Source organism: Heterocephalus glaber, unplaced genomic scaffold (assembly GCF_053883595.1).
Source record: "Heterocephalus glaber isolate CG9 unplaced genomic scaffold, H.glaber_assembly_v1.0 deba00001610, whole genome shotgun sequence".
Lineage (NCBI taxonomy): Eukaryota > Metazoa > Chordata > Mammalia > Rodentia > Bathyergidae > Heterocephalus > Heterocephalus glaber.
In genome coordinates, this window is record NW_028258381.1 from 33,683,655 (window position 1) to 33,701,770 (window position 18,116).

An 18,116-nucleotide genomic window follows, 5' to 3' on the forward strand; every position below is an offset into this window, starting at 1 on the left:
GCCTCAGTGAATCAGCACCATCCCCAACCTCCAAGGGAGGCTCAGGGAGGCTCAGGCCGAGGGACCCAGTCACCCTGAGCCTTTTACCTGGAGGGAGATGTGCAGGTCAGAGGAGTGACAGCCAGCACAAGTCCCGAGGGACCCACCAAGTCCACGAGGCGCTCAGTGGAGCCTAACGTCTCTCATCACCATCCCTCGCTTCTCTCCATTCCCTCCTGTTCTCGGGGCCCCCGCCCAGAGCCTTCCTGTGCCAGGACTCCCCCACTGTACCATTCCTCAGTGCCACACCTCACACCAGGCTACATGTCTCTCTCTGCCACTTGTTTTCCCAGGTTCACTGGGGTCAGGAGGGCAGTGCTCCTGTCCTAGATGGGAAGGTGACATCCCTGCCATGAACAGGTGGGTAATACCACTGCCCTGAATTGGCAGGGTGACGCGACGGTGACATCCCTGACCTGCAGAAAACCCTCCCACACCTAACTCCCAGGTCCATTTCCACACTCAGCCCCACAGTGTTGATGGGCCTACAAAGACTGCAGGGCAAATTCCAGGAGTACACAGTGCCTACATTTTAAATGGGTTGTCGTTCTGAGAGGCATGACGAGGTGGTGCTCCAGGGACATCTGGAGAACCTGAGAGTGCCCACGGCACAGGGCTCACATCACCTGTCACCTCCCTGGCCACACCTTTGATGCCATGACCCTGCCAGTCAGTGCCCACTGGGCAGGGCTTGGGCCACAGCTCTGATGTCATCTCCTGCTGCACACAGGCCTGGGAGTCCTTTTGGTGACCTCTGTGGGGCCAGAAGATGCTGAAGCTGGGGACACCTGTCCTGCTTCCATTTCAAACCATCCTTTCAAGCAAACTTTTTGCTTATGCGTTCCAAATATTTAACTTCATGCCCCCGACCATGTGAAAACCCTGAAGCCACAAAGAATAGGGAAGCTGGCAGGCATTGAGACCCCAGCACATATTCTGGCCTCCAATTCCCAGAGCCACAAAAATAAAAAAGCACACCTATGCCCACACATGTGTGCATACACACACACACACACACACACACACACACACACACACACGTGCACATAGCAATACCCATCAGCGTCCTAAAAATCAGCATTTATTTCTTTTCTGGTTTTTTAAAATTTTTATTTCTATTAGTACAGCAGTACATAATGATTCCATTCATCATGAGGAGTTGGTACATGAATATAACTTCCCCATCATACTCTCTCCCCTCGCTACATCTCCTGTTGAGTCAGTGTTGAAACTTCCTGATTTCCTCCATAAAGTTGGTTTTTAAAAAAATTTCTAATCAGGATCTAAATAAGATGGCTGTAATTCTTCACTGTAAACATAAGGTTACTGGACACTGAGGAAAATATTCAATATGAAAGTAAAGAGCAAGAAAATAATGAAAAAAAAATTATTATCCTGAAGGAAATAATTCAGGAAAGAGAGAACAACTTCAAAAAAGATTTCATGTATATATATGTATATATATATATATATATATATATATATGCTGTTAGAGAGATCTGAAGAGCTACCACATCCATTCTACATCAATAGGATTTATGAAAATGGGAGCATCCTTCAAAAACAAAACTGAAATTAAGTATCCATCTAATTTATATTTATATAATTTATATTATATGAAAATATATAAAACAGTAAGAAAACAAATCATGGAAATATCCAAGAAAAGGAACAAAGGGACAAAGAAATCACATAAGAAAAAATATCTACCAAATACAACCCAAGAGGTTTGATATATAATTACCAAAAATTCCAGGTGATAAAAGGGACAAAATTCTCAGGAATAAGGGAATTCCCAACAGGGCATGCTGGCACGTGCCTGTCATCCCAGTACTCTCGGAGGTTGAGGCAGAAGGATCACAAGTTCAAGTCTAGTCTGAGCAACTTAGTGATTCAGTGAGAGCCTGTCTCAAAAGATAAAAAGGGTTTGGGATGCAGCTCAAGCCATAGGCTCTGGGTTCAATCCTCAGTACTATAAGCAAAGAAAAGAAAAAAAAGATTATCACAGACCTCATTGTTTTTGAAAAAATACACATGTTATCAGAATGGACAATGTAAAAAAAAAGTTCAGAAGACAGTAAACTGTGAAGAGGAAAGGTGAACAAAAAGTAGAGAATCAATACAGCTCACAGTTACTGAAATTATAGAACAGGGGTTGGTATGTTATTTAAAATTTAGAATTTTAATAGGAAAAAACAGAACTAAAAATAATGATGCAATTATACTGGGAAGACAAGGAAAGAAAGTGTATCCAGTATTATCCAAAGTCAAATGATAATGTATAAAGAATTTAAAAATTTAGGTATATTATTTCTTACTGCCCTGGTCCAAGCCACTGTTACCTCTCATCTGTGCTAATTCTTGCCATCAGGGATTTTATTACAGCATAAATCACATTTTTACTCTTGGTAATGTGAAACTGTTGCTGCAATTAACTTCTATTGTGAGATCAACTAGAAAACCCTGACAAAATTTGAAAAATGTCTTTTTGGAGGTAACAGCTTGGACCACAGTGGTAATTACACAGCCAGTGGAGGATGGAGGTGCAGAACCCAGGGAGGAGACCACAGTGCTGAAGCCATGTCACCCTGCAAGTAGCTTCCAACAGAATGCAGAGTGGGGAAACCAAACAACACCAGAATCCAGGGTTTGCCTAGGGAGAGAAATCCTAGTAAATCTCCAAGACTGTGCAGACATTAGAAGTCAGAGTGAATCAGAGTGAACCAGATGCACACGGGACACACAGAGTCCCAGCCTCATGCCATCTAGTCCCCCCTCAAGCTGGGTGGTCCGGGATCACAAGGACCCCATGGTGAGCCACAAATTCTTTCAAAAGGAAGATAATGTCAAATCTTCTCTATAATTTTTCATATGCAATGTCAGGGACTCAGTCAAAAATAACTCCTCTAAAAGAGACAAGATCATGTAACCAAAACCTAAGAGAAAGAACGAACAATATAAAGAGACCCCCCCGCAACCAGGGATCTACATCACAGAACCATTGGACATGGATTTTAAAACAGCTGTGCTCAGTTTGTTCAAGGAAATCAAAGATGAGACTCAGAATGCTGGCACAGAAGTAAAAAGAAAAAACAATTCTGAAGCCAAATGGAAATTCAAGATCCAAAAAACATAAACATAACAACTGGAACTAAGAACTCAGTGGCTGGGTTTAGCAGCAGATTAGAAACACAGGTGATGAAATTAATAACCTGGAAAATAAATCAGAAGGAAATATCTAGACTGGAGTACAAAGATACAACAGGAAAGCCAACATAGGAAAGTGCAAAAGAGGATACGGGGTATGGTAAAAAGCTCTAATTTGCATGGAAGTGGAGTTCCAGATGAAAAGGAAAAAAGACAGCAGAAGAGATGTTTGATGAGATTATGATTAAGAATTTTCCTGAACCAATAAAAGACATCAGCCAGGCCACACACTTAAGGGACACACAAAATCCCACACTTCATAGTCCTCTGAAGGGACCGAAGACAGAGAACCCCCAAAGCAGACTGAGAACAAAGTCGATTGCCTTCCAAGGAGCCCGTGACCTGACACCCGCCTCTGAGCAGACACAGGGCAGCCAGAGGACAGGAGGGACATAGCAAGGTGTTGAGTATAATAATAGCAAGCAAGAGGCAATCTTAAGCTCCATACCCAGTAGAAACAGCCTTCAAATGAGGGTAAAGAAGGACATTTTCAGACACATAGGAACAATCCATTACTGACTGGGCTGCACCCAGAAAACATGAAGAACTGGGCTGCAGGTAGAAAGAAAATGACCCCAAGAGCTTGAAGGTGCAGAAAGAAAGGGGGACCAATGGACAAGCAGGTGCAAGGGCTGTCCAGGCACACTGTCAACACATGCAGTTGCCCAATCTAACGCATGCTGCCGTATAAAATACCAGACCCATGCTGGAGCACCTCCACTAGACACTCCCTGGTCCCCAGCTGAGAGACAGCAGAAGTCTCACTCTCTGCCCCCTCGCTGCATGCTGGCTCTGCCCTGCTCCTACCCTGGCACCCAATACCCCTCTGCTAGGACCACCTCTCCCAAGTGTCCACAGGGCTCACAATGCTCTCCCACCACCTAGTCCAGAGAGCCCAGATGTCCCCAAGGAGAAGCAAGAGGAGGGGGAGGAAAGCACGCCCCAGGGTTGCACCCTTTCCCCGCCTCCGTTTGCCCTTTCCAACCTCCCCGGCCCCAGATGTTCTCTGATCCAGCACTGCTTCCCTGCTTACACATAAGCCTCATGCACTGCACAATTCTGGTACTTGGAACAGTGCCTACATATAATACATGCTTAATAAACAAGTGAACAATACATTTAAAAATGCTTTGTGGGGGGGGGGTGAGTGGGTGGAATGGGTATTGAACCTAGAACCTCCATACTAAATTATATCCCAATCTCTTTGTGTGTGTGTGTGTGTGTGTGTGTGTGTGTGTGTGTGTGTGTGTGTACCGGGGATTGAACTCGGGTCCTTGAGCCTATGCAACAGGTGGCGAAACCACTCAGCTAAATCCCAGGCGCCCAATCTCTTTTTTTATTTTTTTAAGACAGAGTCTCGCTAAGTCACTAAGTTGCCCAGGCTGGGCTTGAACTTGCCATTCTGCTGCTTCAGCCTTGCAGAGTGCTGGGAAGACAGGTCTGTGCCACCATCCCCAGCTTAAAATACCATTTCTGAAGTCACAGAGTAACTCAGAAAACTGGACTTTATATTTCTTTTACTTATTATATCTACATTTTGATTACAAACATGCAAGAAAAAAAAAGAAAGGAAGTAGGAGAGGAGGGAACCTGCTTATACAAAAGAGTTGAAAGAGGAATAGCTTGTTAAACTTCAGATGGGCAGGGACTCTGAGAGTTTCTCGTCTCCCCTCATGCTGCTATAATGTTAATACCACATAAATGGGGATGAACTATCGTGTCACAATGAAAATAAAACATCAGTTTGCCACTATGCAGACATAAATATCACTAAAACCATCATAATAAATAACAAATCCCAGAAACAATGGCTTCTGCTTGCTGTACCCCAAAAAGTAGGCTCCTGAGGAACAACTAGAATCCCCCAGGCACGGTGGGGGTCTGGGGCCCAGGGACATCACACAACATGACACCCAGCACCCCTGTTCCCACCACACAGGGAGCAGGTGTCTGCCCCCACTGCACCCCTCCCTGGCATGACCATCATGTACCCAACCCAAGGGTCCCCATGCACAGCCCACACTGGAAATGGAAATGGACTTCAACCCAGTGACAGGGACATGCAGATCAGGGCAACACCCAGCCAGGAAGTGGCAAGGACTCCAATGGAAAACATCTAGATCCCAAGCCCCACGCAGCCTTGATGCACACAGGCCACCTTGTGCTGGGCTGACACACAAGGTTCTGGGTGGTGCTGTCACACCCATCACATCTGCGCCTTGTGCATCTCAAATTCTGTCTCAAAGCAATCACAGGCGAGGCTGGGGTGGAGCTGCGGAGGCTTCGGCCAGGCAACTGCTATGCTCTTCTGTTGCCATGACAACAAGCCACATCACAATCTCAAACACACCCTTGAGCCACAGTCACTCTGTCATAGCCCTCCATTTCCAGGCACTGGCAGACGATGATAGAGGGACAAAGACTTGCATGCTGGGAATACACTGCTGAATGTGTTCGTTCATTCAATGTTGGGACTTTGAGCGTTCATCTCCCGGACGTGAACCAGGGATCCTAACCAGAAACATTTGCTGCATGGCAAGGGGGAGGTGCTAGGTCTTCATTTTCAGCAGCAATTCCAAATAACAGGCCTAAATGAGCCAGGATCATGGAACTGAGCTGAGAGAGGCAAGGACTGTGGCAACAAAGATGCCCTGCAGCCCCTGGGAACACAGCAGGTGAATCTGTGCTGGTGCCCAGAGCAGCTGTAGGCCGCTCACACTGCATCCTCAGGGTGGAGAGGTGGGGACAGCAGCTAGGGTGACTAGGGCATGCTGAGGTGAGAGCCAAGTGGGGAGAGCCTTGATCCAATAGGATGAAAACCTCACACAAGCCAGGTGCAGTGACACATGCCTGGAATTCCAAGTTGACAAGAGAATCACGAGTTGAAGCCCAGCCTGGGCAGCTTAGGAAGCCCCTGTCTCAGAATAAAAAAATAAAAAGATCTAGGGATGTAGCTCAGTGTGAAGGCCTCAGGAGAGGAAGGAAGGAAGGAAGGGAGAAAGAAAGGGAAAGAAAACCTCACACATAAACCTAGACTTCCCAGAGAAACCAGGATGCCTGGGAGAAAGGTCTGTTTGAGCAAATGAATGGAATTTTTGCTTAATTGAACTTAAACTGAATTTAACTTAAAATTCATATGAACTAAAATTAACCATTAACCTTTTGAGGTGGGAGATTGAACCCAGGACCTTCATACCTGAGCTACACCCCCAGCCCTTCTTTTATCTTTTATTTTGAGACAGGGTCTGGCCAAGCTGCCCAGGCCAGGTGTAAACTTGCAATCTTCCTGCCTCAGCCTCCCAGAGTGCTAGGATTACAGGTATGCATCATCACAGCCAGGTAAACAATTGATCATATTAAAGTAAACAATGTCGTGGCACTAAGTACACTCACAAGATTGTGTGACTACCATCTCCATTCAGCTCCAAGACATCCTTGACACCAAAAGGCATCCTAGACCATCAGAGAGCAAGCCCATCTCCCACTCAGCCCTGGCAGCCCCTGCTCTGCTGTCTGTTCTGGACCAGGCACGGATCACATGTGGCCTATGTGTCTGGCATCGCTTACTCTGTGCCCTGTCTGTGCCTTGCTCCTCCGGCAGCTGAGTGACCATCCCGTTCCTCAAGGTGGGGATGCAACCCATGTATCCTCTTGTCCATGGCTGCACCTGGGCTCTTCCCAGCCTTGGCTGCTGTAAACCATGCTGTGTTGAACTGTCACACACAGGTCTGTTTGCACACCCGTTTCCAGCTCTGGGGGTTGTTTCCAGAATGGAGCTGCTGGATAACATGGTAACCGAGTGCTGAACTTTCCAAGGAACATCCAGACTCTTCTGCATTGTGGCCATACTATTTCACACTTCCAACAGCCACCCATGAGAACCCTGGTCTCTCCACATCCACGCCAACGCTTGCTATTTTCTGTTTCATCCCTAACACATCCAATATGAGTTGAGCTGTGTACATGCTGACTTTGGGAGGAGAGCAAGACCCTGACTCAGGAACATCCCACAGAGAACTGGACTCCAGGGCCTGGGAAGACAAGAGGTCCTGTCCCACAGAGCATGCCTAAAAGATGAGGCTGTCATCTGCAGCCAGCAGAGCTCAGCAAGGGAGAAAGCAGAAAGAGGGGCATGGGGTTTCCTCTCCTAATGCCATGCTCCAAGCAGTGTGTCTGGTGAACTACTTCATATGCGCCAAAGCCCAGTACAGTGCCACTTCCAGCAAAAAGCTTTCCCTCCCCCTCTCATATCCAAAGCATCTAGTTCAAGTGATTTGTGCCACAAGCACTTTACCCACTTGATGGTTACCCCTGCCCATCACAGAGATGTACAGATGTGCTGAAAAAACTGAGTAAAAAGATGGGGGATGCAGACTCATGTCCTAGTGTTATACAATATGTCATGTCTCAGCTATTCCCTCCAGTCAGCTACTTTCTCAGCTCAGCTCAGCTCTCACCACCCCATCCACAGTAGATGGATGGGGAGGGAGGGCTCCGAGCCGAAGATGTCTGCAGGGGTTACAGGTGGCAGATGAGGGAGCAAGGATGTTCCCGCAGACCTCCAAGGACAAAGAGTCCTCAAGGTTCAGGAACAGGTCAGTTATGGGCTCAGCCATTACTGGTGCTGTGTAAATCACGATGTCCTTGTTCCACATGAGAGACAGATTGAGGGAGAGCTCCAGCTGGAGGGCAGGATTTCAGGGTGATCCCTACTAGGCTACAGGGACTATAAGCAGGCAAAGTGCCTGGGTCAGAGCTCACGGTGTCAATGGCTTTGGGCAAGCAGCTCTGAAGACTCACTGTCTGGCAGCTGTCTGGAAGCAACCTGAACTTCAGCACCCATGCTTCAGAAGTTCCTATTACAGGTGGGAGTAGGCCTGGCTCCCATGGGTCCAAGTGGGGATCCTAAACCACCACCCCACAAGTCCCTGTAGGCAGCTGCATCTGTCTCACTTGGCTGGCATCATCTAGCCTGGCAGGAGAGCGATTTCCCATTCTAACAGGCAAAAGGCCAGACAGGGCAGGACACACGTGGCCCAAAGCACAAAGGTGCTCCGGGAGGCCACTGGAGAACTCAGAGAGGTGGGAGAAGGGCCCCTCCCACAGCCAGGCGGGAGACCCCTCCCCAGGCTCTGTCTCCTCAGTGATTTCTGGATGGCACTCCCATGCCCATGGGATTCCAGGAAGCCTCTTAGTTCTCAGATCCCCTTCCTGTCTCCTGTTTTCACACTGCCTAGCTGTCTGAAGCCCTGGGATGGTCCAGGTCACCGGGTTAGGAAGCGCTCTCCAATTTGCACAGTAATAGTGTGGGAACAGGGATTCCAGAAAGCTCTGAGGCCAGAATTTGCCCCTAAATCAAGGAACACAGCCTGGGGATTGTCCCCATCCTGTCCCCAGGGTCCAGGGACTTCCTGCACTGAGAATGAAGTTCCTCGCCCTCTCTGACCACACTTTTCCTTCACCAGGGAGGAGACTTTTCCAGCCTGAGAAAGAAGTACAGTACTCGGGTGGGGGTGGAATCCAAAGAGATTTTCTAGAAGTGAGTTAATTCTCCTGAGAGTATCCCACACCCCAGGACAGTAGGATCCCTCCCTGCCCCGGAGGACATAGTTTGCCCTCTCCCACAGAAAGAGTGTTCCAAGGGGCCTCTCTCCACGCTGGGCTCACACACACCACAGGAGGGTTGGCTGCTTCAATAGGATGGTGTCCAGACGTCCAAAGAGCTGTCTACCCCATGCAGGCAAGCCAGGCTGACCTTTCTGGGTTGCCTCCCAGGAAGAGTTCTACGAACAACCCCAAGATGGCCCCATTGCACTCTAAAGTCCAAGTCCACAGGGGGTGGACATGGGATCTAAGGGTCTAATTGTCCAGAAGGACCAGTGGTCACCAGTCCTGGGGAAGGAACTGTGAGCCCCTCTCAGGCTCAGCATTCCAGAAAGGAGCCCAGGAGTGAGTCACTCCATCTAAAGTCGGGAAACTGAGTACGAGAAAGGATAAAGATCTTGTCCAGAGGGTACCCAACCAACCTCAGCAACGAGGTTTGGAGAGAAACGCAGGTCTCCAGTCATTCAGCAAATGCCTTCTTGTAGGCCACGTCTCACCCAGAGAATAGAACAGAGAAAAAAACGAGGAGTTAGGATCCTCTGATCCTAAACCATTCTTGGGAAGGGAGTCAGGGAAGGCTTCCCAGGGGAGGCGCCTGGTAGCTGACCCACTGCTCAATTTCTGCCACCAAAGGGAAGAGCCGAACCCAAGGTACACAGTGAACAGTGTGAGTTCACACCCTGCTGCCTCACTCCCAGCACTGCTGGAAACACACCCTTCTCTTCCCTCCAGCACAGACAGGGAAGTCCATGTCATCTTTCCCTCATGCGCCCAACCTCCCTGGACATCTATTTCATCAATCTCCTCGGAGAGTCACAGCTTTCTTTCTTTTGTCTTATTCTATTGTTTTATTTCTGACTTCTGGGGAGTGGACACTGTGGTGGGTTAAAGAATACTCCCCATTGAATCCAAGTCTACCTGGAGCCCCTGGGGTCTATGCAGACATCATCAAGCCAGGTGGAACTTCCAGAAGGGAGAGGCAACGGCAGACATGGTAACAGAGACCATACTGCTCTCCCCTCTTCAAATATTTAAAATATGTCAGGAACATGTCACCTGCAGTATTGGCTATGGCTACAGTGACTGCCTGGCCCGGGGTGGGCAGAGTAGGGAGTGATGGCATTTGCTTTCCCTAGGGGCGTCGGGAGCTCAGCGAGGACTGAGCCTGGGAGGCGAGCCGTTGCCAGCACCTTTCCGCTTTTGGGACGGCAGCGGCGTTCAGGTTCTAAATGGCTTCTAAAAAGTTGGGTGCAGATTTTCATGGGTTTTGTTAAGTTGCTAAATTGCCCAGACTGGGCTTGAACTTGCAGCCCTCTTGCCTCAGGATTCCCAGAGTGCTGGGATTACAGGGACTTTCAGTTACTTGATGATGTCCCATTTAAGATAGGAGACAAATTCAAAACACCAGCTAAAGTTGGTCTACCTATTGGCTTCTCCCTGCCTGATTGTTTGCAGGTTGTCAGAGAAGTACAGTATGACTTCTCCTTGGAAAAGAAAACCACTGAGTGGGCTGAAGATGTTAAGAAAATCCAAGAAGTCCAGCAGGAAGCAGAGCGCAAGGCTGAGGAAGTAGAAGCTAAAGTGAATTCTAAGAGTGGCCCAGAGGGTGATAGGAAAATGAGCTTCTCCAAGACTCACAGTACAACCACTATGCCACCTCCTATTAACCCTATCCTTGCCAACTTACAGCACAACAACATCCTCACTCCGACTCGGGTCAGCAGTAGTGCCATGAAACAGAAAGTTCTCAGCCCACCCCACACAAAGGCCGATTTCAATCCCGCTGACTTTGAATGTGAAGAAGACCCATTTGATAATCTGGAGTTGAAAACTATTGATGAGAAGGAGGAGCTGAGAAACATTCTGGTGGGAACTACTGGACCCATTATGGCTCAGTGATTGGACAATAACTTGCCCAGAGGCAGCTCTGGGTCTGTGTTACAGGATGAGGAGGTCTTGGTGTCCTTGGAACGGGCAACCCTGGATTTCAGGCCTCTTCATAAACCCAATGGCTTTATAACTTTATCACAGTTAGGCAACTGTGAAAAGATGTCGCTGTCTTCCAAAGTGTCCCTTCCTCCTATCCCTACAGTAAACAATATCAAATCTCTGTCCTTTCCCAAACTTGACTCTGATGACAGCAGTCAGAAGACAGTCAAGCTGGCAAGCACTTTCCATAGCACATCCTGCCTCCGCAGTGGCACATTCCGAAATTCCCTAAAGCCTTCTACCCAAAGCAGTGCCGGTGAGATCAATGCGGACCATACTCTTGGGCTTTCAGCTTTGAACTTGGATAGTGGCACAGACGTGCCAACTCAGACAACATCCCACATGCCTTCCCTGTCTGTTTTGTCTCTGTGCACAGAAGAATCATCACCTTCAAATGCAGGTCCCACAGGAAGTCTTTTAAATTGTCACCCTAAGTAAAAGTTCCAAAGATTTCTACATTCTATCAAAAAATAAATTAATTAAAATTTAAAAATAAAATAAAATGTGTCAGAAAATAATTATAACATGGGGGGGTTCAATGTATGTAGATATGAGGTGTATACAACTATAAATTAAAGGAGCAAAGTAAACGGGTGCATACAATGGGAAGCTTGTGTATTTTACATGAAAGGGTAAAATAATAACTCAAAAAATCTAGTACATAGTTACATATGTATATTGTAATGTCTAGAGCAATCACTTAAAAAATAGCAAAAAAGACAAAAGATAATTAATACTAAAAAATAAAGACTCTAGGAGAAGCCAGGAAACGAAGAACAAAGAAACAAAAACCAGACGAGACAAAGAAAAGCAATTAAGTCCCAGGGATGTAGCTCAGTGGCACTGCATCTGTCTGGAAAGCACAAGGTCCTGAGTTCAATTCCCAGCACAAAAAAAAGAAAAGTAATTAAATGGTAGACTTAAATCCAACCAAATCAATAATTATATTAAAGGCACATGATCTATAAATGAGGTGATGTATGTATATATGTAGGGATAGTAATAAATAGTATTTTTTAAACATGTAAATAATCTAAACACATCCATTAAAAGACAGAAATTATAGGATTAAGTGAAAAAAAAAACCGTTGTCTAGAAGAAACCCTATCTACTGATACAGCTACAATAAAAGGTTGAGAAGACCAGGAATTTAGCTCAGTGGTTCCACCACCTGCCTCACAAGCGCAAGGTCCTGGGTTTGATCCCCAGTACCAAAAAAAAAAAAAAAAAAAGGTTGGGAAAAGAGGAACCTTGCAAACCTTAATCAAAAGAATGTAGATGTGGCTGTATTATATATGAGACAAAGCAGACCACAGGAAAATTTCCAGAAACAAAGAGAAACACTGAATAATGATAAAAGGTCTATTTACCAAGGTGACCATAACAATTCTAAGTGCATAAGCAACTGATAATACAGCTCCAAAATACACAAAGCAAAAGCTGATGGAATGAAAGGAAGAAATAGATTAGCACACAATTATAGTTGGAGGATTATAGTTGGGGTCTTAATGCTGCTTTTTAGTAATAGATATAACCAAGGGTCAGAAAACCTGCAAGTATACAAAATGCCAACAACCTGAACACTCTCAACTAGACCTGCCTGACATTTACAGAACACTCTGACCAACAACAACTGAGCACACTTTTCAAGCACACATGGGACATTCACCAAAATAAACCATATTATCCACCATAAAGCACACCTTAACAAATTTAAAAGATTTAGAATCATAAAATGTTCTCTGACCAGAATTAAGCTAGAACTAAATAACAGAGGTATCTGGATAATCTCCAAATACTTGGAAATTAATTTAGAAAGTTCTAAGTAACTAAAGTACCAAAGAAGAAGTTTCAAGGAAAATAGAAAATGAGCTGAATAAAAAGTAAAAAGACAGCATATGGAAATCAGTGGGAGGCAGCTAACAGTGTTCACAAGGAAATGTATAGCAGTCAATGTTTTTATTAGAAAAGAACAGTTTTAAAATTATAATCTAAAATTTCATTCTAAGAAACTTTAAAAGAAGAACAGATAAAGCCCAAAGACAGGAGAAGGAAATAATAAAAATGTGAGCCAAAAAACAAATCAACAAAATTAAAATAAAAAATAATAGAGAAAACTGAAGAAAACAAAATTTACCTCTTTGAAAAGATCAGTAAAACTGGTAAATCTCAGCCACAGTGATCAGCAAACCAGAAAAGAATGAATTACCATCAAGAATGAAATAACACAAACACTATAAACATTAAAAAAATAAAAACAATGTCACAAAAAACTTAGTACCTGCTATGGTTTACATCTATTTGAGCTTTGGGTAAAGCGTCAGGCGCTCAAAGGTGGGAATGATACACATCAGTCCACTGATGAGCTTACGGCTGAGTGTGATGTTGGTAGGTGAAGCCTGGTTGGAGGAGGTGGGTCACTGGGGGCGAGGCCTGGAAGGGTCTATCTCCCTCCGCCACTCCTCCCTTCCTGCTCTGCTCCTTAGCCACCCTGCTGTGAGCAGCTTTCCTCCACCCAGGCCTGCAGTTCTGGCTTAGAGCCAGTCAAGTATGGACTGAAACTTCTACCAAAGATAAATCTTTCCTCCCTTAAATTGAGGGTGTCAGGTATTTTGTCCCACGGATGAAGAAAGTGACTAAGACAATATCCATAAATTGTTTAACAGCTTAAATGAAATAGACCAATTCCTTGAAAGACACAAACCACCAAACCTCACTCAAGAAGAAATGGATAACTGGAATAACCCTATAGGTATTAAAGAAATTGATTTTATTGTTTAAAACCTTCAAAGAAAACTATGGGCTCAGAAGAAATACCGCGCTATCCGATATCTTCCAGAAAACAGAAGAAGAAGAAATACTTCCGAACTCAATTTGTGAGACTAGCATTATCCTGACATTCACCTCATATAAAGTCATTAATATAAACAAAAACTACAGACCAGTATCTACCATGAACCAAGATGGAAAAATCCTCAACAAAGTATTAGCAAATAAAACCCTGATATATTGAGAGGATATATTGAGAGGATGATATATTGAGAGGATCACACAAGCGAACAGGATTTGTTCCAAGAATGTAAGCCCTGTTCAATATTCAAAGAGCAAGAAATGCAACTGTTTGAAAAAGCACTGGTCACATCAAATCCTTCCACAACCACCAGGAAGAAGCCCAAACACCAGCCCAGAATACAGGCCCTCCATGCCCTGCCCCTTACCAGGGCCACCCTTTCTCCACCCTCCACCTCACCCCACAGGTTCAAGTAACCATCTTATCACAGCTCCAGGCCCATAATGACACTGGGACTTTACAATGTTGCCCCACTGCTCTGACAGCCCTCTGCCCCACCCCATGTTATTCTGGTCAAAATCATGCAGTCCCCTGTGTCCACTCAGGCCCCTCTGTGAAATGTCCCTGTCCCTCCCTCCTGAGGCAAAGCCACTCTCCCCACTCAATGCATAGCACATGTACTTCGAGTGGCCGTCACCACCTCATCAATAGCAGTGTGCTAACTGCTGCTCCCTCCAAGGCTGGAACCATATCGCTCTCATCTCAGCATCCCTGGCAGGATCCTCAGGACCCAGAAGTTGGGGTCCCCAAGTGCTGCTGGGTGGATTGCGTGATTTCATGCATGTGAGCTTCTCCCAGACTGTGGGAGCCAGGAGGCCAATCTAGTCAGCTCTGCCACCACAGCAGTATCTAGGGCAGGGTCCTAGGACTCATGCTAGACTCCAGATAGTTACCAGACTCATGTGACACCCCAGCATATGCACATTTCCCTCCGAACAATCACCTGCATGGGTCAGTAATCACCTCTACAAAAATCCCTTGGGAAAGCCAGCTCAATTCTCCCTTTTTAGGGGTGTTTGTGTATTTCAGAAGTGAAATACAATGAAATGTACTCATTTTATTGAAAACCAAAGAGTTGGCCCAGATCATCCGATCATCTGATCAATGGAAAGAAGAAAACTACCATCAAGCCAGAGCTCCTAGGAAACAATGTTCTACCAGGAAAGGAGGAATGCTTCCAACCAAACATCCACTTCTAAAAGAGCCAGACCTCAGCCATCAGGAGAACCAGAGGTGGGGAGGGCTTGGTGTGTGCTGGGGGACCTTAGACTCACTTGTCCTTTGAACCCTGCAACCGCAAGGTCCCAAGTTAGATCCCCGGTACCAAAAAAAAAAAAAAGAAAAGAAAGTAGACCTTATGGTTCAAGAGTCATAAAAACATCAGACATTCTGCCTCTGGGCAGAGCCTGTTCCTGAGACTTCTGTGTCTATGTTCCTTTCCATTAAATTATTTCATTAGCATAGGGTGTTTCTGTACATCCCCCCCCCCCCCCGTACAAAGGATCGAACTCAGGACCTTGCACTTGCCAGGCAAGTGTGGTGCCACTGAGCTACATCCCTGACCCTACCATAGGGTGTTTTTGAAGAGGGAAAAAAAAACCTGAAAGCCATCAAACAGACAAATGGAAAGAAGACAAAAATTATAACACATCTATGTGACAGAATATTTCACAGCCATAAGACATCAGAAAGATGCTACTCAAAAGGGTCCACAACAACATGAATGTACTTAATCCCAGAAACCTGAACACCCCAAAATGGTAAATATTATGTGTATTTTACGATAATATAGTGCTAAAAGAAAAATCAAATATATATATATGCTAAAATTATATATACAGTATATAATTTGTGTGTGTGTGTGTGTGTGTGTGTATATATATATATATATATACACATATGTACTGTAGATGTTACACGGGATATATGGAATGTTATATGAAATGTCCCCCAAGACTCATTTGTTGACAGCTTGGTCCCTGACCCAACAGTGCACAGAGAAGGGGCTTAGGTAAGGCAATGGAACCACAAGGACCCAGATCTCATCAATGGATTCATCCACGGATGGGTTCTGAACTGAATGGACTATTCAGAGGTGGCAGAAACTAGTGGTAGGGGCCCCAGTTGGAGGAGTGGGTCACTGGGGGTGTGCCCTGGAAGGGTAAGTCTTTTTTTATTAGTACACACTTGTAGTACATAATGATCACATTCATGCCGGGGAGTTGGTACATGTACAGAACACATCTCAATTCTTTTTACATCCTTTTCCCCTTCCATCCCTCTCCCTGTGTAGCTTATAAGGGGAAATCTTGTCCTGGCCCCTTCCTCCCTCCCTCTCTCTCTCTACCTCCTGTCTGCCATGAGGCAGGTAGCCATGATGCTCTGTCTCACCACAGCCTCCCAACTGAGGCAGCCAACCATGGACTGAACACTCTGAGAACTTGAGCCACAATTAGGCCTTTCTCCTTCAGGTTGACTACTCAGGTATTTTGTCACAGGAACAGAAAGCTGAGTAACACAGTCTGTATACTGCAAAGCCCTCAGAAAACTTGGGGATGGGATACAGGTGGAGAGGAATGGGTGTATTTCTAATGGAGGGATTTTTTTCTATAGTGTTTAGAATTCATTACTCTAAGGATTAAAGACTTTTATCATTTTACAGAATCTCCAGAAAGACCACACCTTGGGGAGAAAGCTCCAGAGCTGTGTTTTGCCAGTGGATAAGGAGTAACTTACACCTTAAGTCTCCACCATAGAGCAATGGGACCTTAAGTGGCCAGAGGGGAAGGGTCCACTGACTTAGGCCCAAACACTCAGTGCTCTGCTCAGTTGGCCAGGGCAGTGCCCTGAGGCCTAGTGTCCTGCTGGTCTGAGTAGCAAGCAGCTGCCCCTGGTGGGGGAGAGCTTTATTGTGGCCTGTCTGTTTAGTAGAAACCCAGAAAGGGCCCCAGGCTCCTGCCCATGGCTCCTCCCAGCTGCACTCAAATAAGCAGTTTCCTGGTCCCATTACAATCACTCCACTCCTTCCCACTGGTCAAGACAGGATCCCCAGAAATAAGATTCCTGTGCGTTTTAGGACCCTCCTGGACCCTGTATGTTGGGATCTCAGATCCACTTCAAGAGTTCTCAAAAGCAAAGGGACACTGTGCTCAGTAAAAAGCACCCACAGGGCCGGGGATTTAGCTCAGTGGTTTTGCCGCCTGCCTTGCAAGCGCAAGGACCTGAGTTCGATCCCCGGTATCAAAAAAAAAAGCATCCACACACTAAAGTAGGCACAGGATCTCAGAGAATTCACAAACCACCTCCAAAGCCTTATCCCAATAGCTACAGCTGAAGAAGAAAGCCAAAATAACCCACAATTGTGCCTGAGACACTATCCTTGTTGGCACCTTGACATACACCCCTTGGGGTTTTTTTCTTTGCATGCAGATATATTATTGTTGGCATCACCTTTGACAAAAAAGAAAATGCCATGTATAAGGCTTGCAATCTGCCCTCTCCATATAGCTGCCAGTGGCAGGATCAGGGAAAAGGGCAGCTATGATGGGGGAAGTGTGTCCCCAAAATTGATATTGGAGTCCTCACTCCAGTGCCTCAGCATTCAGCCTCTGGAGATAGGGTCCTTACAGAAGTGATCAAGTTAAAACGAAGGCCTAAGGGGTTGGACACAGAGACAGGAAGACACCATGTGAAGATAAAGGCAGAGGTCAGGTGGTGCATCTATAAGCCAACACATCAAAGATTGCCCTCAATCACCAAGAGCTAGGAGAGGCATGGAACAGATCCCGCGTGGCCCCTGGTGTAGCCAATGTCTAGCCAGTCCTGCCAATGTTTAGCTCTCTGACTTATAGCCTCTGAATTTTGGGAGGTAAATTTCTGTCCTTTATGCTGCCCAGCCTGTGGCAATCTGCTAAGGCAGCCAAGCGAAAACTAGCAGCCATGGGCCACCATGCTCACAAAAGAAGGACTCACACAATTCCCTCACAGCTAAATGCAAGTTGAGCATCCTGGATCCAAAAATTCAAAGTCCAGAATGTGTCTGGTCAGAAGTGTTTCAGACACGGATACTCAATCTCTGGTAGGAAAATCCTCAATGCAGAAACAAGGCTAGAACAAGTCCCCCTGGCCACCTCGCTGTGGCGTGGATAGGCCACTTTCCTGGACCTCAGTCCCCACCTGTCGGATGCAGGGAGAAGTCACTTCCAGCAAGTATGAAGTCAGCCTCGCCCAGCTCCTCCCGCCAACTCAGATCCCACAGCCAGCTGCCCCCTTGCCAACTCCACCCCTGATTCTTCCCACTAGTCTTGCTCGTCTCGCTGCCTCCTTCCCACCCAGTGGCACCCGGTCCACTCAGAAGCTCAGCAGGAACCCAGGCTCATGCTCCAAGCCTTTTCCCTCACTCAGGTCCATCCACCAGCAAAACCTG

The 18,116-nt window shown here is 46.1% G+C and overlaps 1 protein-coding gene, 1 long non-coding RNA gene and 1 pseudogene across 8 annotated transcripts in view; 2 read left to right on the plus strand and 1 right to left on the minus strand.

The window, feature by feature from the left end:
• Prkar1b (protein kinase cAMP-dependent type I regulatory subunit beta) overlaps window positions 1–18,116 on the minus strand; it is a 112,838-nt gene that overhangs the window by 74,378 nt on the left and 20,344 nt on the right. The gene's annotated exons all lie outside the window — the stretch shown is intronic.
• On the plus strand, window positions 5,205–7,765 carry LOC110348250 (uncharacterized). Its single transcript, XR_015445317.1, has 4 exons — window positions 5,205–5,921; window positions 6,489–6,565; window positions 6,669–6,872; window positions 6,973–7,765. It is a non-coding gene; the product is annotated as an uncharacterized LOC110348250 (long non-coding RNA).
• On the plus strand, window positions 10,156–11,277 carry LOC106008975 (ubiquitin-associated protein 1 pseudogene; annotated as a pseudogene).